This window comes from Scardinius erythrophthalmus (genome assembly GCF_964197995.2).
Source record: "Scardinius erythrophthalmus genome assembly, chromosome: 4".
NCBI classification, from domain to species: Eukaryota; Metazoa; Chordata; class Actinopteri; order Cypriniformes; family Leuciscidae; genus Scardinius; species Scardinius erythrophthalmus.
In genome coordinates, this window is record NC_138224.1 from 46,763,123 (window position 1) to 46,782,341 (window position 19,219).

At 38.8% G+C, this 19,219-nt stretch overlaps 1 long non-coding RNA gene across 1 annotated transcript in view; it reads left to right on the forward strand.

Moving 5' to 3' along the window:
* The first annotated feature begins 15,195 nt into the window (after positions 1 to 15,195).
* LOC308689647 overlaps positions 15,196 to 19,219 on the forward strand; it is a 1,235,845-nt gene continuing 1,231,821 nt past the window's right edge. Inside the window, exon 1 of the long non-coding RNA XR_014030028.1 lies at positions 15,196 to 15,321. This is a non-coding gene — a long non-coding RNA (uncharacterized lncRNA). The remainder of the gene's footprint in view (positions 15,322 to 19,219) is intronic.

Below are 19,219 nucleotides of genomic sequence, written 5' to 3' on the forward strand. Positions count from 1 at the left end.
TGTAGGCATATACGTGCAGTGCTGCATAAAATAATATTAACAATAGCCCGGCGGCATATTCGTTAAAAAGGAACATATCAGTAACACTACACTAGAGAAAAATATTGATTATCATATGTTACTTCAAATGTTTCCATTCATTATGACGTTATGAAATGAGATTGGAGTAAAAACATGAAGCCTAATGCACAGCGCGACTGACTCAAACTCACAGCGCATGCGTGCAGAGAACATTTACTGAAGCGATCGAGCCGCTCCAAACTATGAAACATCATTGTTATCATTTACATTTACATTTAATCATTTAGCAGACGCTTTTATCCAAAGCGACTTACAAATTAGGACTAAATTAAGCGAGTCATCATGAAGAGGCAAAAACAACGCAAGAAGTGCTCAAAATACGAGGTTCAGCAGGCATTATTCAGAGTAGCATAAGCCCGATAAGTGAGGTTTTAAAGGGAAAGGTTTTTTTTTTTTTATGCGGTTAAGTGCTCGCGGAAGAGATGGGTTTTCAGCTGTCGTTTGAATGTTGTCAAGGATTCTGCATTCCGGATGAGGGTGGGGAGAGCGTTCCACCAGCATGGAACTGTGAATGAGAATGTTCTGGAAAGTGATTTTGTGGCTTTCTGTGATGGAACCACGAGCCGTCGCTCTTTGACCGATCGTAGGCTTCTGGCAGGGATGCAGACTCGTAGGAGCGAGTGGAAGTAGGAGGGAGCTGAGCCTGTGATAGATCTGTAAGCAAGCGTCAATGCCTTGAACTTGATGCGAGCAGCGAGAGGTAGCCAGTGCAGAGAGATGAACAGAGGAGTGACGTGGGCCCTCTTGGGCTCGTTGAAGACAAGATGAGCTGCAGAGTTCTGGATCATCTGTAGAGGTTTAGTTGCACATGATGGAAGTCCGGCCAGAAGAGCATTGCAGTAGTCAAGCCTAGAGATGACCAGGGCCTGGACGAGAAGTTGTGTTTGCTTGCTCAGTAAGGAAAGGCCTGATCTTCCTGATGTTGTGCAGTGCAAACCTGCATGATCGAGCGGTCTTTGAAATGTGATCTGTGAAGGTCAGCTGGTCATCAAACGTTACTCCAAGATTTCTGACAGACCTTGATGGGGTGATTGATGATGAATCTAGCTGGATAGTGAAGTCGTGCTGTAGAGACGGATTGGCAGGGAGGACGAGAAGCTCAGTCTTTGCCAGGTTGAGCTGCAGGTGATGTTCCTTCATCCATGTCGAGATGTCCGCCAGACAGCTTGAGATCCGTGGAGCTACTGTGGGATCATCTGGTTGAAATGAGAGGAAGAGCTGTGTGTCATCAGCATAGCAGTGGTAGGAGAAACCGTGTGCCTGTATGATGTGTCCCAGTGATGTGGTGTAGATGGAGGAGAGGAGGGGACCAAGAACTGAACCCTGGGGAACCCCTGTGGTCAGTTGATGTGCTCTGGATACCTCACCTTCAATTTACCAACTGACTGGAACCTATTCAGCACTTTCCACAAAGATTTAGGATCTTCTTTATTAATCTGAATTTGTTCTTTTATAAAAATTACTTTTTTGCCGCCTTTATAGTCTTCTGACCAAAGTTTCTAAGTGCTTTAAATTTTTCATAGACCTCTTGTTTCTTTATTCTTCTAAAAATCGAAAGAGCTTTATTCCTACTTCTTAATAATTCCATTATTTCTTGATTCATCCATGGACTGGATCTTTGCTTAATTCTCACCTAAGGGGGGCAATACTATCCATCACTTTACAAAATAAAACTTTAAAATGTGTCCAAGCATGTGTCAACTGTTAAGCTATTATAAATGTCATTCCATTTGACTCTTTTAACTTGTCTTTAAATAATTCAATGCTATACATTTTTAATGATCTAATCTGTATTATTTTATGATTACTAAATTTGAATCACTACGTCTCCTTGAACAGAAGATAATATAGTGATCACTGATGCCATATTCTATTACTCCTTTTTGAGAAATATGCTTCTCATCAGACACCAGAATAAGATCTATAGTACTTTCTCCACCATCCCATACTCTCGTAGAATTGATTACCATTTGTGTAAAATTAAATAATTTACATAATGACTGCAGAGAATTATAATTATCCCCTATACTTTTCTGTATATCAGTATTAAAGTCCCCCATAATAATACATTCTTTTGTCAAAGCATTATGATGATTTAAAACAAATTCAAGTCTTTCATAAAATCTTTTTGACTTGGAGGACGATAACAAACGCCAAACAATATTGGCTTAGTCGCAGGCATTAACAAGTCCAAAAACAATAACTAATATTCAACATTATTAGCTTGTACATTGAAATTTATATCTGATCTAATAAAAATACAAACTCCTCCTCCATGTCTATTGCGATCTTTCCTAATTATATTATAAATTCCTACACTAATTTCATTATCACTTACTGACGAATCTAACCATGTTTCTGTAACGCAAAAAATCCCCACTTTACAATCCCTAAGTAACCACCTTAATTCCTCAATCTTCTGTAATAAACTCCTTACATTTAGATGCACAAAATGTAACCCTTTAACATTAAAATAGTCCTCAAAAGAACCTTTCGAACCACTTAATCCTGGAAAAATCTCTCCAACCCCAACCGAGTCCTCGGCATCCACAGTGCCCCTTCAGGCTTCTTCACTGCGCTGCTCCCTAAATAGCTCGCCTTTCAAAGCGCCCATCTCCAAACTGGTTCCCGTAGCCGACTCAGCATCCATACCAACCATGCCATCATCCATGCAAAGGTAAGGTATGTTATTAGACATGCTGATATTTGGCTCCACATCACTGCTTGACGCTCGTTCAATAGCGATGTTACGTTTAGACAAGTAAGATCCGGAATCCAAAACTTGACCCTTGTTTAAGCCAGGACAAACTACCCCATTAGGACCTGGACAAGGGTGAATATCGCCTGACAACAACAAGCATAAGATAATGAATTTTCAGGCGTTGGGATGGTGGCCTGGACGAGTGTAGATGTAAAAGGGAAAAAATAATACTTCGTTCGTAACCAATAGGCACAACGACGCAACATTCTTCAGGTAAAAAATTAAAACACTGCTTCTTATCAGTAAAAACTTCTCTTGATGGACACAAATTACAAAAAAAAATAAACGTCAAAACCGAGGTCACAATGCCAAATGCACCTGCCGCCATACTTCCAGAGACGGAGGCAGAAATCCTTTAAAGTCACGATTGGTGCCCATTGTGGTACTGTTAAAACACGGGATGCAATTTGTCAGCATCCTTACTGGCCTGGAATGACAGTAGACATTAATAAATGGGTAAGTACATTTGTTTTTTCATTTATGCAACTGCATATCAATATAATGGGAACACCTTTGTTGTTTGCTCCCCACTAACATTCTCTGGGAGATGTAAATCTAACATTTCACCCATTTAAATTTTTCATAATACATTGTTAACAGCTTGTTTTTGATACTCCAGGTTGCTGAGTGTGTCCAATGCCAGGCCAGTGCTGTGACCATAAAACAAGAAGTAGACTACATCCACAAAAAAATATGTTAGAATTTTTCTTTAGATAATGTTACAGGTTTTTCACATTAACAATTGCAGTGTTCTTAAACTGAGATATATAGATGTGAGTTATTTCAAACTGCTGTGTCTTCTATATTAAGGTGAAGCAACCATTTTAGCTACTGGGGATGGACATAATTGGAAAAGTTGCCCTGACTACATCTGGCAACCAGTACATTTGTGTAATGGTGGATTACGTCACCAAATGGAGTAAAGCATATCCAATGCCAGCTAAAACAGCCGAAAACATGGTTAGTTGCATCCAAGTTTTTCTACCACTTTGTTGCCCCCATACACATTGTGACTGACCAGGAGCAATAATTTGTCATTCAGGAATATAAAAAATTGCACAATTTCATGTTAAGTTTTAAGCCAACAGCCAACATATAAGATGGTTCTGCAGTAAATGTACAAATTTTATAATACAATTTATTACAATATAACAATGGAAAACATGGTTAAGAGCAAACATTCCCTTGAAAAATGACATATCAACAAAGACGTGTGTGCTGTGTTGGGAAACAAAAGGAGTCTTTGTGCGCCGTATCATCCACAGACAAATGGACTTGTGGAGAGACTAAATGAATCATTTCAGAAGACAGACAAAAACTGTTTCATCCAACAGATTGACAGAAATATTGAGGATGTTACAGACGAGGAGGTGGTGTCAGAGGCAACAAAACGGCAGGACAAGATCCTCACCCATGTTAGAGAAAATGTTGAAAAGGCCACCCAAAATCCCAAAGGCTCCAAAATATGCAAAATTTGGGACAAAGTGGGAAAATAGAGAAAGGGAGGGAAACCGGAACCAAATTGGGTTGCAATTGATGGAAAAGTGCCGACCTAGAGAGCAATTATACCAAAAAACAACATTGACTAACTAAAACTGTTCAAAGAGCATCAGCCACGTGACCCAACACCTGCTTCAGTTCTCACATAAGCACCAGCTCTTTCCCCAGTACCAGCCCATGCTTTGGCACCAGCTTTTCAGCTCCTGGATCAGCCATAGCATGCATTCACAAAGGTGAGTTTTACAAAATATTACTTCTTCAGAAAACGTAGTGCATTTAGGGCAATCTTTTTGGCTCTACCCGGGGATAAAGAAATTTCAGCATACAAACTTGTGTACAATAATCATTCCATGTTTCTTTCAGATGCTTGAAGTGGGATGAAGGTTAATGTACTGTGGTCAAGGATTGGACCATATAAAATGTTCTATTGGGACATTTTACAAGCTGGACCTGGAAATGAGTGGGAGAGTGAGGTAAAATATATAAAAAGCATAATAATTAATTATAGAGTCAATTGCTGTTTAAGATCACATTAAGAAACTTTACATTCAAGTGTATAAGATACCGTTGCTAATCCTTCATATACGTCAATAGATCATCCAGCATCCTCCCAGTATGAGCCAGAAGAAAAGACCCAGCTTTGTTGGAGTCGACCATGCGGATGCACTTTCTTTATTCAGGGAACTGCTTTGCTAAAGCTCATCTCAAAGCAACCGCTCCTTTCACAAAGGAAGAGGAAGAGTTATGCAGGACTGTGATGGCCTACTGGGGGAACTTTGCACACACTGGGTCTCCGAATGGTCCCGGTCTGACACACTGGCCTGAATATGAGGATGAGGCAGAGTATCTCTGCATTAGGCTGGAACAGAAACACGGCAAGAACTTGAAGGGAAAACACTCCATGTTCATGACCAAGACGCTTCCAGATGTAATACGACAAAAAAAGCACTTAGAACTATAAAAAAAATTATCTAGTCAAAAAATGAACACAAAAGCACTTGAATGTATAAATAACAAAAAAATAACTGATTTAAATAGTTTACCTGAGAAAATCAAACAAACCTAGAGTCTATTTTGATGCTAAAGTTTGAATTTGAGTAACTTTAATCTGTTTTGCACTTAAAAATAAAAGCTGGACAACATTTAATAAAATGGCATGGAAACAGAAAACTATTATGGCTCAAAAAAAAAAAAAAAAAAAAAAAGCATTACACAGACACATTTGCAATGACTTCTGTGTGGAATGGGAAAAGACCAAGATTCAGGGTTACTATTATTTTTTAATTTGTTTTACAGTCCATTGCAGTTTGTTGTTTTGTTGTATTTCTTTTAGTGGGACCCGGTCAATTACAACCATTTTTGGTGTGGTCAATAAAAACAGGGTTCGAATTATGATTTCATCTTTGTGGGGGTCTCTTAAAAAAAGGAAAAAAAAGTAGCCTATGAGCAGGCGTGGTGTAGCTTACTAATGTAAATAAATAAAAATGTATAATTAAAAAGGCGTTGCTAACACAATTCAATATAGATAGTACATTTGGTTTAATTTGTCATTTAATGGTCTAATATATGTTGTTAGTGGTGAGAATTTTCACGTGAATAAACAAATAGATCCGACAACTTCAAGCGTGTACAAGTGGTCCAGTGGCAGAACTTTTGCCAAGCGTGTCAAAGGTTCTGGGTTCTTGTCCGCACTCGTAGGTTTTTTTTTGTTTGCTTTTTTTCTCATCAAAACCGATTATGTTTATCGGTTGTATATCAGGCAAGGACACTTTTGTGTGCATTTTGTTTTGTAATTTCACCGGAACGAATAGAGAGTCTTCACAACGGATTGAAGCGCGCGTCCAAGTGAAGACTGTGCGCGAGCCACAAACACAGTATCCGCGGCAACGAGCACTTTGATCACTTGATTTAAAAAAACAACACATTTCAGTGCTAGATCGCCTCTAATTTAACAAACGAACTAAATGAATGCTCTAGTTAACTGGAGATGTTTTTTTGTTTGAGATGTTAGAAATGTGTCCAAGTGCGGTCCGCCTTGCTCTGATGTCATGCTGACGTATGTCAAAAATCTCTCGCGACAGCAAGGCGGACGTGTCGGATTCTGCAGTCGAGCGCAGTTGCTCTCCACTGACTGCGCTGATCAAAAGCATGATGGGAGACGACTTGCTGACGACACAGCTTAATGCTCATTGGTTTAAACAACCATGATGTAGGCTATTGTTCTCTTTTAAAATGTTTGATTTTAAAACTCTGATATCATGTTTTATGTGTATACTTATGTGTGAATATTCCCATCTGACAGTGCGATCTCTATGGGTTATGCAATGTAATTTTATAAAAAAAATAAAACACATGTCTGTATTAAAGAAAAAATGATTGATAAACATGTATTTGGAATGGAATTAAATAAGTACTTTGGGTGTCTTGTTCATTATATTTATTTTCATATAAGAGCAACAGAACTTTACATCCAGTTTTTTTTTTTAGCAACACTGTGCACGAGCGTGAATCCCGCAATATCTTTGATCTCGCAGATGTCAGATCCACTGCGAGAAGAGAGATCTGTCCGTCTTGCCTGTTCTTTTTTCACTCCTCCCCCTCACTGCAGCCGCCTACTCTCGCATACATTTCAGGTGAGGCAAGGCGCATCTCAAACAAGCCTAATGACTCCCTCAACTCACTTATTAAGACAGTGACTTGCCTCCACCTACTGGCAGTTTTAGTTTCACATTTAAAGTAGCCTACCCTTTAATTTGAACGTTAAAATTAGAAATCAGTTCATATTTAACAATCTCATAGCTTTATTTATGCAATTGTAAATGCAGTGTAAATATATTAATGCCAGATCTGATGCCACTTCTGTGTCACCTCTGACACAGAACACGCGCAATAGCAGCTGACATAGACAATCCCCTGAATAAATTCTTCACACTACTCCCATCTGGTCGCAGATACAGAGCACTTACCTGGACTAAAGCCTATTTTAAAAAAAAGACCCAGATTGACCGGTGGCCCACCCAGTCAGATTAATAAAAACTATTAAATTAAAGATTTTGAATTTTAATAATAATAATAATAATAATAATGAATTAATAAATAATTTCATTTTAATAGTTTCCTGAGGATATTTATGTACTATAGCTACGAAAAATAGCTACAAAATAAAAATATTATGTCGGCATATCACGTGTCAGTCCAGTGATGCTATCACGCAACACCTCGTTAGCTTCGAAACTTTTGGACCGAAAGCAACAAACAGGATCCAAACGAGATCATACATGCTGACTGGACAACTGAACAACTTTGCACTTCTGTCTTTTGAAAGAGAACTTATTGACAGTTCGGATTATGATGACATAATCAACGTTTTCAACTCAAAGCCCAGGAGACTCCGCCTGGTTTAGAGCTCAGGTTGCGCTGTGTTTTTTTTTTTTCTCATCAAAACCGATTATGTTCATCAGTGATTGTATATCAAGCAGGGACACGTTTGTGTGCATTATGTATGACGGCAAATCAATGCCAATAATAAACGAGCGCACAACTGATGCGGGCGCGCGCGGTAAATGACTTCCGCGAGAGGATAACAGATCTACACGCGAAGAAACGGGAACTCGCGAGCTCATTCAAACCCTGCGCGCGCGCATAACATCATCTCTGCACGCGATACAAGCCCACTCGCGCGCGCATGATCATTCCCCACGCGCTCGCGCTTGATCTGCTCTCGCCTGCTGCTTTTGCTCGCTCGAACAATTTTATTTTTGGCAGTCGAGGGGCGGGACTTACTGTTTTAATAACCTCAAATGTCATTGGTTATTTTCCCCTTTTCCAGAAGTCATTTGCGATTGGACGCCTGTCCAATGACTCGTAATTCACTTGACTTGAGACATGAGACATCACTTCATTTGTTTTATTTATTGTGGTTTATTGATGTGTGATGTGATTTAATGCATTGTTAATACAGAATAGATTCTTACCAGATACTTTATTAACAGAAAGTCTTATTGCATTGTGTCGTTAAGAGATATTTAGGCTAGACTAATGACACATACATTTTTAGGTAATATAAGTGGTTAATTATGTTTTCTATTAAATGCAAAAGGGGTTCTGGCTTTTCAAGTTAAGATACAGTAGCCTACACAGCATGAATTAGCTTACATATGCCTTTTCAGAATTTGCTACAAAATATAGAGGAACAAAATTAAACCCAGCAAATTAGATATTAAAATATATAGTGATCTTAACCATCTAACTATTAACCTAATAAGAGAAAGTATGAGGCAAGTACAGTACACCATATAAATGATTACACCCCATCTGAACATAACATATCTTTTTTTTTTTTTTAAATGTCCTAGATAAAGAAAAAAATTCTGAATTTGTTTGGGTTTCAGAGGGGTGTAATTATTTATGCCTTGTACTGTATCTTGAGAATCCAGAATCCCTTTTACATTTAATAGAAAATATAATAAACCACTCAAAATTCACATAATAGTAATAGACAGGATGATAACAAAAAGCTTACACAACAACTCTTGAATATTGATATAAACAAGTAATGTATCTTTCATCCAAAGCCCTTGTTATATTTGCAACTATTTAATGGTCACGTTTTACATTTCTGAGGTTCACAGAACTAATATAATTTTGGTTGGGTAAACGTAAATAGTGGTGAATGAGAGTAGTGGTAATGTAGTGGTGATATACAGCAAATACAGGTGAACCTCGAAAAGTTAGAACATCATGCAATAGTTCAAAATTAGAAACAAATTCCATATTAGAATATTGTGAAAAGGTTTTCATAAACTGTAAGCCATAATCATCAAAATTATAACAAATAAAGGCTTGAAATATCTCACTTTGCATGTAATGAGTCTATATAATATATTAGTTTCACCTTGTAGGTTGAATTAGTTTCACCTTGTAAGCTGAAATAAATGAACTTTTGCACATTAACTTATTCTAATTTTTCGAGTTTCACTTGTATGACTTTACATTCCCGTTTTTCTCCAATTTCTTTAAGATATTTTAATGCCAATATCACAAATCACAGTGTTATAAATATAAAATGTAAAAATGTATACAAATTTGGGTCAATTTGCAATGCTAATAACCATGGAAATGCGTCATAGTCTGTAGCCTAAATATCTCTTGACAATACAATGCAACAACACTTTCTGTTAATAAAGTTATCTGGTAAGAATCTATTCTGTATTAACAATGCATTAAATCACATCACACATCAATAAACCACAATGAATAAAACAAATGAAGTGATGTCTCATGTCTCAAGTCAAGTGAATTACGAGTCATTGGACAGGCGTCCAATCGCAACTGACTTCTGGAAAAGGGGAAAAGTAACCAATGACATTTGAGGTTATTAAAACAGTAAGTCCCGCCCCTCGACTGCCAAAAATAAAATTGTTCGAGCGAGCAAAAGCAGCAGGCGAGAGCAGATCAAGCGCGAGCGCGTGGGGAATGATCATGCGCGCGCGAGTGGGCTTGTATCGCGTGCAGAGATGATGTTATGCGCGCGCGCAGGGTTTGAATGAGCTCGCGAGTTCCCGTTTCTTCGCGTGTAGATCTGTTATCCTCTCGCGGAAGTCATTTACCGCGCGCGCCCGCATCAGTTGTGCGCTCGTTTATTATTGGCATTGATTTTCCGTCATAATTATGTTTTGTGATTTCACCAGAACGAACCGCAACGGATTGAAGCGCGCGTCCGAGTGAAGACAGTCACACGAGAAAACACTGTATCCGCACCACTGATCGCAGCGGCAACGAGCACTTTGATCACTTGATTTAAAAAACACATTTCAGTGCTAGTCTCTTATTTAAAAAACGAACGAAATGAATGCTCTGCCAGTTAACTGGAGATGTTTTATTAATTTGTAGAATTGGTATATTCGTGCCGCGAGATGTTTTAAAAAGTGGTGGGGACAATATCGACCCTGGCAAAAAGTGGTGGGGACATGTACGTCCCACCCACAATTTACACAGACTTAACGTTGTGAAAGTCTACATGCGAGTCGCGTGTAATGACAGACAGATGACCTTTAGGTTTAAAGCAGGCGGGATCCTGACTGACATGAGTACAAGGCATAGGCCTATTTAAATTCTCTACCGAAGTACCGATCTGCTATAGTTGACATATTTATCAGGCGTGTATATAAGCTTAAAAAAATCGAGGCCCCTCCGTATATTCACCAGGCCCACCTATTAATGACGTTCTGTATCCGCCACTGTTTCATAGTGCAAGTTTTTGAAAACGGTCTCCGTGTAAAGAACAAAAACTTGAATCTCTGTAGATGATGACATCATGCACATGCGTATTACTTGTTCAGTCTATAGTGTTTCATCGCCATCTACTGGCCTGGCAGCAGAATACAGCGTTTTTATTAGTTTTTGCTGATCGTGTGAGTAAGATCAAATGTTTTGTGAATACGGCCCCTGGTCTTTCTAGACAGCAGAACACATTCTTTCTGACATCAGGGCAGTTCTGTTGCAGTCAGGTGTGCATGTCTCCTACGACACAATTAGAGGGCCGGGGGGAAAAAAATCCAGCGAAAAAAAAAAAATCTGTATTGAAAATGAACAGGTACTGTATATGGATGTTTTCTTTACTTGATTAAGATTATATATACCTAATTCCAGTATGATAAAAATACCAATTTCATATTGAATAAAATAATACATTTTTGTATAGTCACATTAGACTCTAATTTGTCATTTCAGAAAATGCCAAGAAGGCAGCTAATATCATTCAATTTAATTTGGCTAACTTTAGGCATACCAGACCATTTCTAGCAACAGAGGCAGCACAACTTTTTATGCATTATATGGTCTTTTTCATTTCACATATTGCTTCACTAGTTGGTCACAACTATTTTTAAATTAATTGAATCCCTTTATAAATAGACACTTAAAATGCTTGATTGGAGGACTACTAGTTTTCATCATTGCAGTATAGCATACAAATACAATCTATTAAGTTTTGATCATTTCAAACATTTTACTGATGCTTGCTCTATTTTAAATAAACATGCACCTCCCCATTAAGCCTGTGCAACAGGATAATAATGGTAGAGCAAATACTAGAGAAGACTGTTGGACAACCAGTCTTTTTCAGTTAAAGTTCAGAAGAATCAAAGGGAGAAATACACAATAACAGCCACGTGAACTGCAAATGTTTGAACTGAAGGCTTAAAGGGGGGGTGAAATGCTATTTCATGCATACTGAGTTTTTTACACTGTTAAAGAGTTGGATTCCCATGCTAAACATGGACAAAGTTTCAAAAATTAAATTGTACGTTTGAAGGAGTATTTCTGTGCCAAAAATTGTCCTTCCAGTTTGTCACAAGTTTCGGAAAGTTTTTTTCGAGTATGGGTCTTTGTGACGTCAGCTGGGGCGGAATTTCCTTATATGGGTCCTAAGGGCACTTCTCCGCGGGCGCGCGCGCACTCGTAGACCAGACAGAGAGAGAAGAGAGCGAAAGCAGTACCTCATCAAAGCGCTCTGCTCAGCTTTTGGAAGTCAATGTCACCAAAGAAGTGGGTTTTTGGTTGCCAGGGCAAGACAACCCTGCACAGATTCCTAAAGAACCCAGCGCTAAGGGACCAGTGGATGGAGATTGTTTTTCCAGAGACTGTTTGTTTTTGTGCAAGACTGTTTGTTCCCTGCATTTCGACAATGATTGTTTTATAAACAAAGCCCAGATCGACGGATTTGCAGATCGTCTAATGCTTAAGGATGGAGCAGTCACAATGATAAAGGTTCGCGGTCGCAGGCGGTGAGTAAAACTGCTTAAAATGTCTCTGTGTGTTGTTAGCTCGGCGCGTTAGCACAGCTTTAGCTTCGCCCACACGGCCCGCCTCCAGACGCTCGGTTTTTTCCGGAAAGACTCGGTACAGCCTATCTTTCTTTTATAAATATAATAAAACTAAAGACTTTTTGGAGATATGAAGGATGCAATACTACTCTATAGGTACTCAAGATTAACAGGAGATTGAGTGAAAATGAGCATTCCCCCCCCCCCTTTAAATATACTAGGGAGCAATCAAAGGAAAACAGAACAGGTGTGGTACTAAATTAAAGGAACACTCCACCGTTTTTTGAAATAGGGCTTATTCACCTTCTTTCCTACATTTAGATAGGTGGGCAAATGCATTCTCAGTGCATGCATTGTTTTAGTTTGACATGTGTTGCGTGCAGAGGTGTCAAAAGTATTCACATTCATTACTCAGGTAGAAGTATAGATACTAGGGTTTAACCCTCTGAGGTCGGCAAACGCGCCGGTGCGTTTTGCTGGATTTTCTCCACATTGTAGCACTATAAACTTAAATTACTCCGTCATTTATGGTCATACAGAAAAAAGAAATATAAAAAAAGAATCTGTGATATTTCTACTTTTGTATGTGTCCACTTACAATCAAATCAAAACATTGTGCTTTTTTAAAATAAAGAAAATAAACAGGGTGTGCGTTCTGCCTCTTTAAGTGTGTACTTTTAAATGATCGGGTTCAAAACGAAAACAAATATTTTCTGTTTAAGTAATTTGTATAAAACCAACAAGATGTCCAGCTTCTCAAACGCTTGCTCATTACAGTTAATTTGGCCACGCCCACTCGCGCAAAAGATATTCACATGCAAATCTCCACATGGAACGCGAACGCGCTCGTTACCTCAACAACAAAACACCAAAACACTTCACTTCACTTTTCGTCGAGTTTGAAAGACGCGCCTGAGCTTACATTGGATTTAGGCTACCTCAGAAGAAGAAGAACACAATTTGAAGACAAGAAAGATTTAAGGTAAGAAATTCTTACATGTTTGTTATTGTTGCATAAATGTCACATTGCAGTTGAACTGTTGCTAGATATATGGGGAATATTATAATATTTAGACCCGTGTTTACTGTTAGGCCTACTGTGTTTGTGGATATCTGGTCAAATGTAGATATGTATATGGTAACCATAATGTTTTATATTTGAGCGCGATCGCGTTTGAATGTATCAGATTTTGCAGCGCGATCGCGTTTGAATGTATCATTTGAAAATTTGAAAAGCAAAACACACCAAGGCTTCATGTTTTTACTATTATCTTATTTCATATCATCATAACGAATGGAAACATTTGAAGTAACATGATAATCAATATATTTTTCTCTAGCTTGGTTGTTACTGAAATATTTTGGAAGATTTATACTGCTATCTATTGTTATTATTATTTTACCCAGCACTGCGCATAGCCTATGTGTCACAGGTCGGGGTGGAGCGCCAGCGGGCCGCCCACCCCTCTGCTTGCGTGCCGCCCCTGAGGAGCTGACCGTGGACACGAAGGAGACGGACACAGAATTCAAAAATAAATGTTCTTTATTAAATAAATAAAAAGTTTCTTAAAAGTCTCTTCAGCATTCTCTTCTTTTGGAGAGCAGGTTCTTCACTGGACTCAGACAGAGAGTGGAGGATACGTATATCTCACAGCATTAGCAGGTTCTTCTCACAGCACTAGCGGGCTCGTCACTGGACTCGGAGAGTGGAGGAAACGTATAACTCACAGCATTAGCAGGCTCTTCACTAGCATTAGCAGGCTCTTCTGGACTCAGACAGAGAGTGGAGGATACGTGTAACTCACAGCATTAGCAGGCTCTTCACTAGCCTCAGACAGAGAGTGGAGAATACGTATAACTCACAGCATTAGCAGGCTCTTCACTAGCATTAGCAGGTTCTTCCGGCATTAGCCGGCTCTTCCAACATTAGTAGGCTCTTCACTAGCCTCAGGCAGAGAGTGGAGAATACATGTAACTCACAGCATTAGCAGGCTCTTCACTAGCATTAGCAGGCCCTTCCAGCATTAGCAGGCTCTTCATTGGACTCAGGCAGAGAGTGGAAGATACATGTAACTCACAGCATTAGCAGGCTCTTCACTAGCCTCAGACAGAGAGTGGAGAACACGTATAACTCACAGCATTAGCAGGCTCTTCACTAGCATTAGCAGGCCCTTCCGGCATTAGCCGGCTCTTCCAGCATTAGTAGGCTCTTCACTAGCCTCAGGCAGAGAGTGGAGGATACATGTAACTCACAGCATTAGCAGGTTCTTCGCTGGACTCAGGCAGAGAGAGGAATGGATACGTGTAACTCACAGCGTTAGCAGGTTCTTCACTGGACTTAGAGCAGAGAGAGGAATGGACAGCTGTGACTGCGAGTGATCAGCATAAATAATTCCCACACTCACATTTCCACTACACACTGTAAGGTTTCACTCGTGCTCATTTCCACAATAAAACTGCAATTCAACAGACTCATAGTGCAACCAAAGCTTCCGTCCGCAATCCAGTCGAAGTTTTCTCTGTCTCTCTCGTCTGTCTCTCTCGTTCTCTCTCTCTCGCGGCCTCCCTCCGCATCTGCGGCCGCTCACGTGCTGCGTGCCTCACATCACGAACTACCCTCTCCTCTGTTAAAAATGCCTTTTTATCTCCATTACCAAGACACATGTCCCAATCGCTGATCGCCTCCCTCATCTCTCGCAGCTGACACTCGTTTCTTCATTCATCACCCCGCGATCGGCCATGACATGTAAAACCGGAACCGGCCCTGTGTCTCACCGGAAATCCTCCGACGGGGAAACACCCCCCTAAGAAAAGGTTCCGCCCCGCCTTTTCGTCACCCCGTGACATATGCCTACAAGGCACAACAAACCTGGTGTTCATTATTTTATATATTGTTGGAAACATTTGTGTGTGTGTGTGTGTGTGTGTGTGTGTGTGTGTGTGTGTGTGTATTTTGTGAATTTTAAAAAGCAATTTTAACCAGAAAAATCTAATATTTATTTCCAAAATCGTGCAGGCCTTTCTCTTGATATCAGTATGTTCACTTTTTTTTCAGGGCCCAGATGCCACTGAGTCCTGCCGACTTCAACATTCACATGAGTCTCTGGAACATGAACATGGTAAAGTGAAAATCAAACACCTTGGAAATGAAAGGTACAATGTTTTTAGGAATGGCACAAAGGTCTCTGTCTTTCAATAAGTGTTTTTTTGCCATTTGTTGTGTCTATTTGGATTATGTTGTGTAAATAAATCCAAACAATTTAAAAGCCATTCTTTTTTAACCCTCTGGGGTCTGGGGTGTTTTTGGGGTCCTTGAGATGTTCTGACATGCCCTGACATTTGTGCTTTTTTCAGTTTCTTATAAACATATTAATGGCAAAGGTGTAAATTCACTCTATATAGCACAAACAGGACTTCCATAATATGTGAGCCACATGTATGTACATGTTTTCATTTTTGAGAGAATAATGTTTATGCATGGTTATCGAAAAAACTAAAAATGAAAGTTTCTGAAATAAGGCCACAAAACACATACTAAATATGTGGCAATAAGACTTTTGACTAATGGATGTCATCGCCTATTGTTTTTTCTTCAAAATGATATGAAAATCATCCTGCCTAATCATTCACATAAAACGATACATTGATTTTAGTTTTGTGAAACACTTTTAGTTTGGAAAGCCAATATGCGGATGGGGCGTAAACGCTCCAACAGCATCATGCATATTTAGTAGTTCACACCTGGTGAGACTACGTCCCTGCATACTTAATGAGCCATTCATTCAGGTGTGTCACCTATAGCTAACTTAAATATACAAGCTTCATAAAAATGATCATTCTAGGAGAAAATTTCAGATGGCATTTAGAGGCTTTTGCATCTGAACTCTTCATATATACACACACACATATGCATGCACATACATACTTTATAATCTTTTCAAAACTAGTCAACGTCTTTCAAAACTAAAGTATACATTTTATCATACGTATTTCAAAGTAAAGGATTCATTAGTTAGTTGATGACTTTATTTTTGACAAAACACATACAGTATATATTCCTCATCTCAGTATAGCAATAGAGTTTGCTAAAAGCTGTTCATTCAATACAGCAGTATTTGAAAATCGATCATATTTTGTAAAATTACATTTATATTTGCATTTATGTCAAAACCTAGACACTTTTAAACATCAAAAGGACATGTATTAATATGTATTCGTGTCAAAATGACAAATAAACAGATTTTCCTATTCGCTTCCAAGACGCTTGCGTGTCGCGTGAAAAATAGGCGTCGGTTCTATTTCTAGAATGCACGCGTTTTTCACGCGGCTCATGCCGCGCCTGAGACGCGCGTCTCACACAGGCAGTATGCAAACTCTAAACTGTTAACATGGATGGGAGCCGAAATAAAAACGGACACGCCACGCAGCTGAGACGCTTACGCCACGCATCCAGTGTTTCACCGGCCTTATCCAGCGGATGTGGGCGTTTCACAGGTTTGTATGGATCGCCTCACATTTGCGTTTGAATAGCGCGGTCTCCGTAGGCGGAGTCACATTAAAACTTAATTAGCTGAGATGAGAACGACTGACATCTCTCTCTTTACATACATATTATATAAACTGTGAATATTTGTTTTTTATAAAAAATACTTCATTTGAAAGAAGAGAATTCAAGCTTCATGCCTGTGTGACTGTATGCCTGTTTGACTGAGTATTCGCTGAGTTACAGTTCATTTTCGGACGCGTTTCAGAATTGACTTCACTGACGGAGAGTAGGCAGAACTCGCATCATGTTTATTTTTCTTTATTTGGCGAAAAGCACAACACTTTGTTTTTATTATGAGCATACACAAAAAAAATACACACTAAACAGGATCGATTGATGTATAACACAAGCATATAAGATAAAATTTTTTTTTTTTTTTTTTTTTTTTTTGCACTCATACGGAAAAAAACGAGCCAAAATCTCCTCATTTACAGTATTGTGCAAGCTTGCTCAGAATGATAGGGGCCTGATAGCTCCTAATAGGGCCGTTAGGGGAGTGTCTTTGTCTTTCTCAGGTGAGAAAAGCCATACATATTAATGAGGTCTCGCATAAGGCTTATTCACACAAAACACGTCGTAAAAAATTTAAATCAATATATTGTCTTCTCTGAATGAGCAGTCAGGGTGATTTTTACATAGTTTTGCAGCAAATATTCTAGGCTACGTCATACAATTTTCAAAAGTCTTGTGAAGAAATAATCAGTAGGGGTTTCATGGCCTTATTTCAGTGAGAATTTTTTTTTGTATTTTCACAAACCACGCATAAATGTCATTATCTCAAAACTACAAACTTTTACATACATGCTGTTGATATATTATTGTAGCAGAGTTTGTGCTGAATACAGTGTAATTAGACTTTAGCCATGAAAATGTCACAAGTAACAGAAATAACCAGAAATGTCAGAGCATGTCAGAACACTTCCAGGGCCCAGAAAACAGCTCAGACCTCAGAGGGTTAAAAAGACTTCTGTAGAAGTTGAAGTATCAACTCAAGCTTTTTACTCAAGTAAAAGTATAAAAGCACTTGTTTCAAAACTACTTAAGTCAAATTCATGAAGGGATGAACATAGAAACACTGGATAGTAAGTTAAAACAAGGTATAATATTAGCTGCAACAGAAATCAATTCCTAAAAGCAAAGGCAGAATAAGGCAGAAAGTAGTACCGTGGTGGAATAAGGAATGCAAGGAAGCAGTGAGAAATAGAAATAAGGCATTTAAACTAGTTAAAAGAACTCACAACTTTCAACATTTAATTCAGTACAAGCAAGCACAGGCAGTAGTAAGAAGGACAATAAGACAGGCAAAAAGATCACAACGGAGGAACTACTGTGATTCTATCGGAAACAAAACTCAGGTTGGGGAGGTGTGGGGTATGATAAAAAAGATGGGGGGGGGGGGACAGGAGGGAATGGAGCTACCCGGTTATGGTTGAGGGGAATGAGACCGCAGTAACAAATAGGGAAAAGGCAGAACTAATGGCAAAAAAATTTGTTACGGTACATATCTCAAATAATTTGCAGGAAGAAAGTAGAAGAGGTAGAGAGAAAACAAAAATGGAAAATATGGAGGCGTTAGGTAAGAAAATGAGTATGGAGGATGGACAGAATGTTCCTTTTAGATTAGGAGAGTTAATAAGGGCATTAGACAAAGCAGGCCAGACGGCGCCAGGGAAAGATGAAATCTGTTATTGTATGATAAAGCATTTAAGTGTAAAAAGTATGGATAAATTATTGATGTTGTACAACAGAGTGTGGGTAGATGTAATAATACCAGGGAGTTGGAAGGAGGCTATAATAATTCCAATAAGGAAACCCGGAAAAGATGCTAGTAGACCTGGAAGCTATAGACCAATTGCCTTAACATCACATATCTGTAAGATAATGGAACGTATGGTGAATGAGAGGTTAACATATTTTTTGGAGGAAAGAGGAATGATGGCTTCATATCAAAGCGGTTTTAGGAAAGGAAGGAGTACTATAGATCCAGTGGTGGTACTAGAAGATGAAATAAGGAAAGCCCAAGTAAATAAAGAGACAATGGTGGCAGTATTTTTCGATGTGGAAAAGGCATATGATATGCTATGGAAGGAAGGATTGCTAATTAAATTGAATTCAATGGGTGTTGGAGGGAGAATATTTAATTGGATTATGGATTTTTTTAAATGAAAGATGAAGATAGGTGAAGATATTCAGGTGAAGATAGGAGGAGAATTATCTAGCCAATATACTGTAGAGAACGGGACACCGCAGGGGAGTGTAATAAGTCCAACTTTATTTTCCATTATGATAAATGACGTATTTGTAAACATTCCAACTGATATGGGGAGATCATTGTTTGCAGATGATGGCGCATTATGGAATGCAAGATGGTATTAATCAAGTTGAAAAGTGGGGAACAAAATGGGGATTTAAGTTTTCAGTGGAAAAAACAAAAGTTATGTTCTTTACAAGAAAGAAAGGTAGGGAATGGAATTTGAAATTGTGCGGAAATAATTTAGAGAGAGT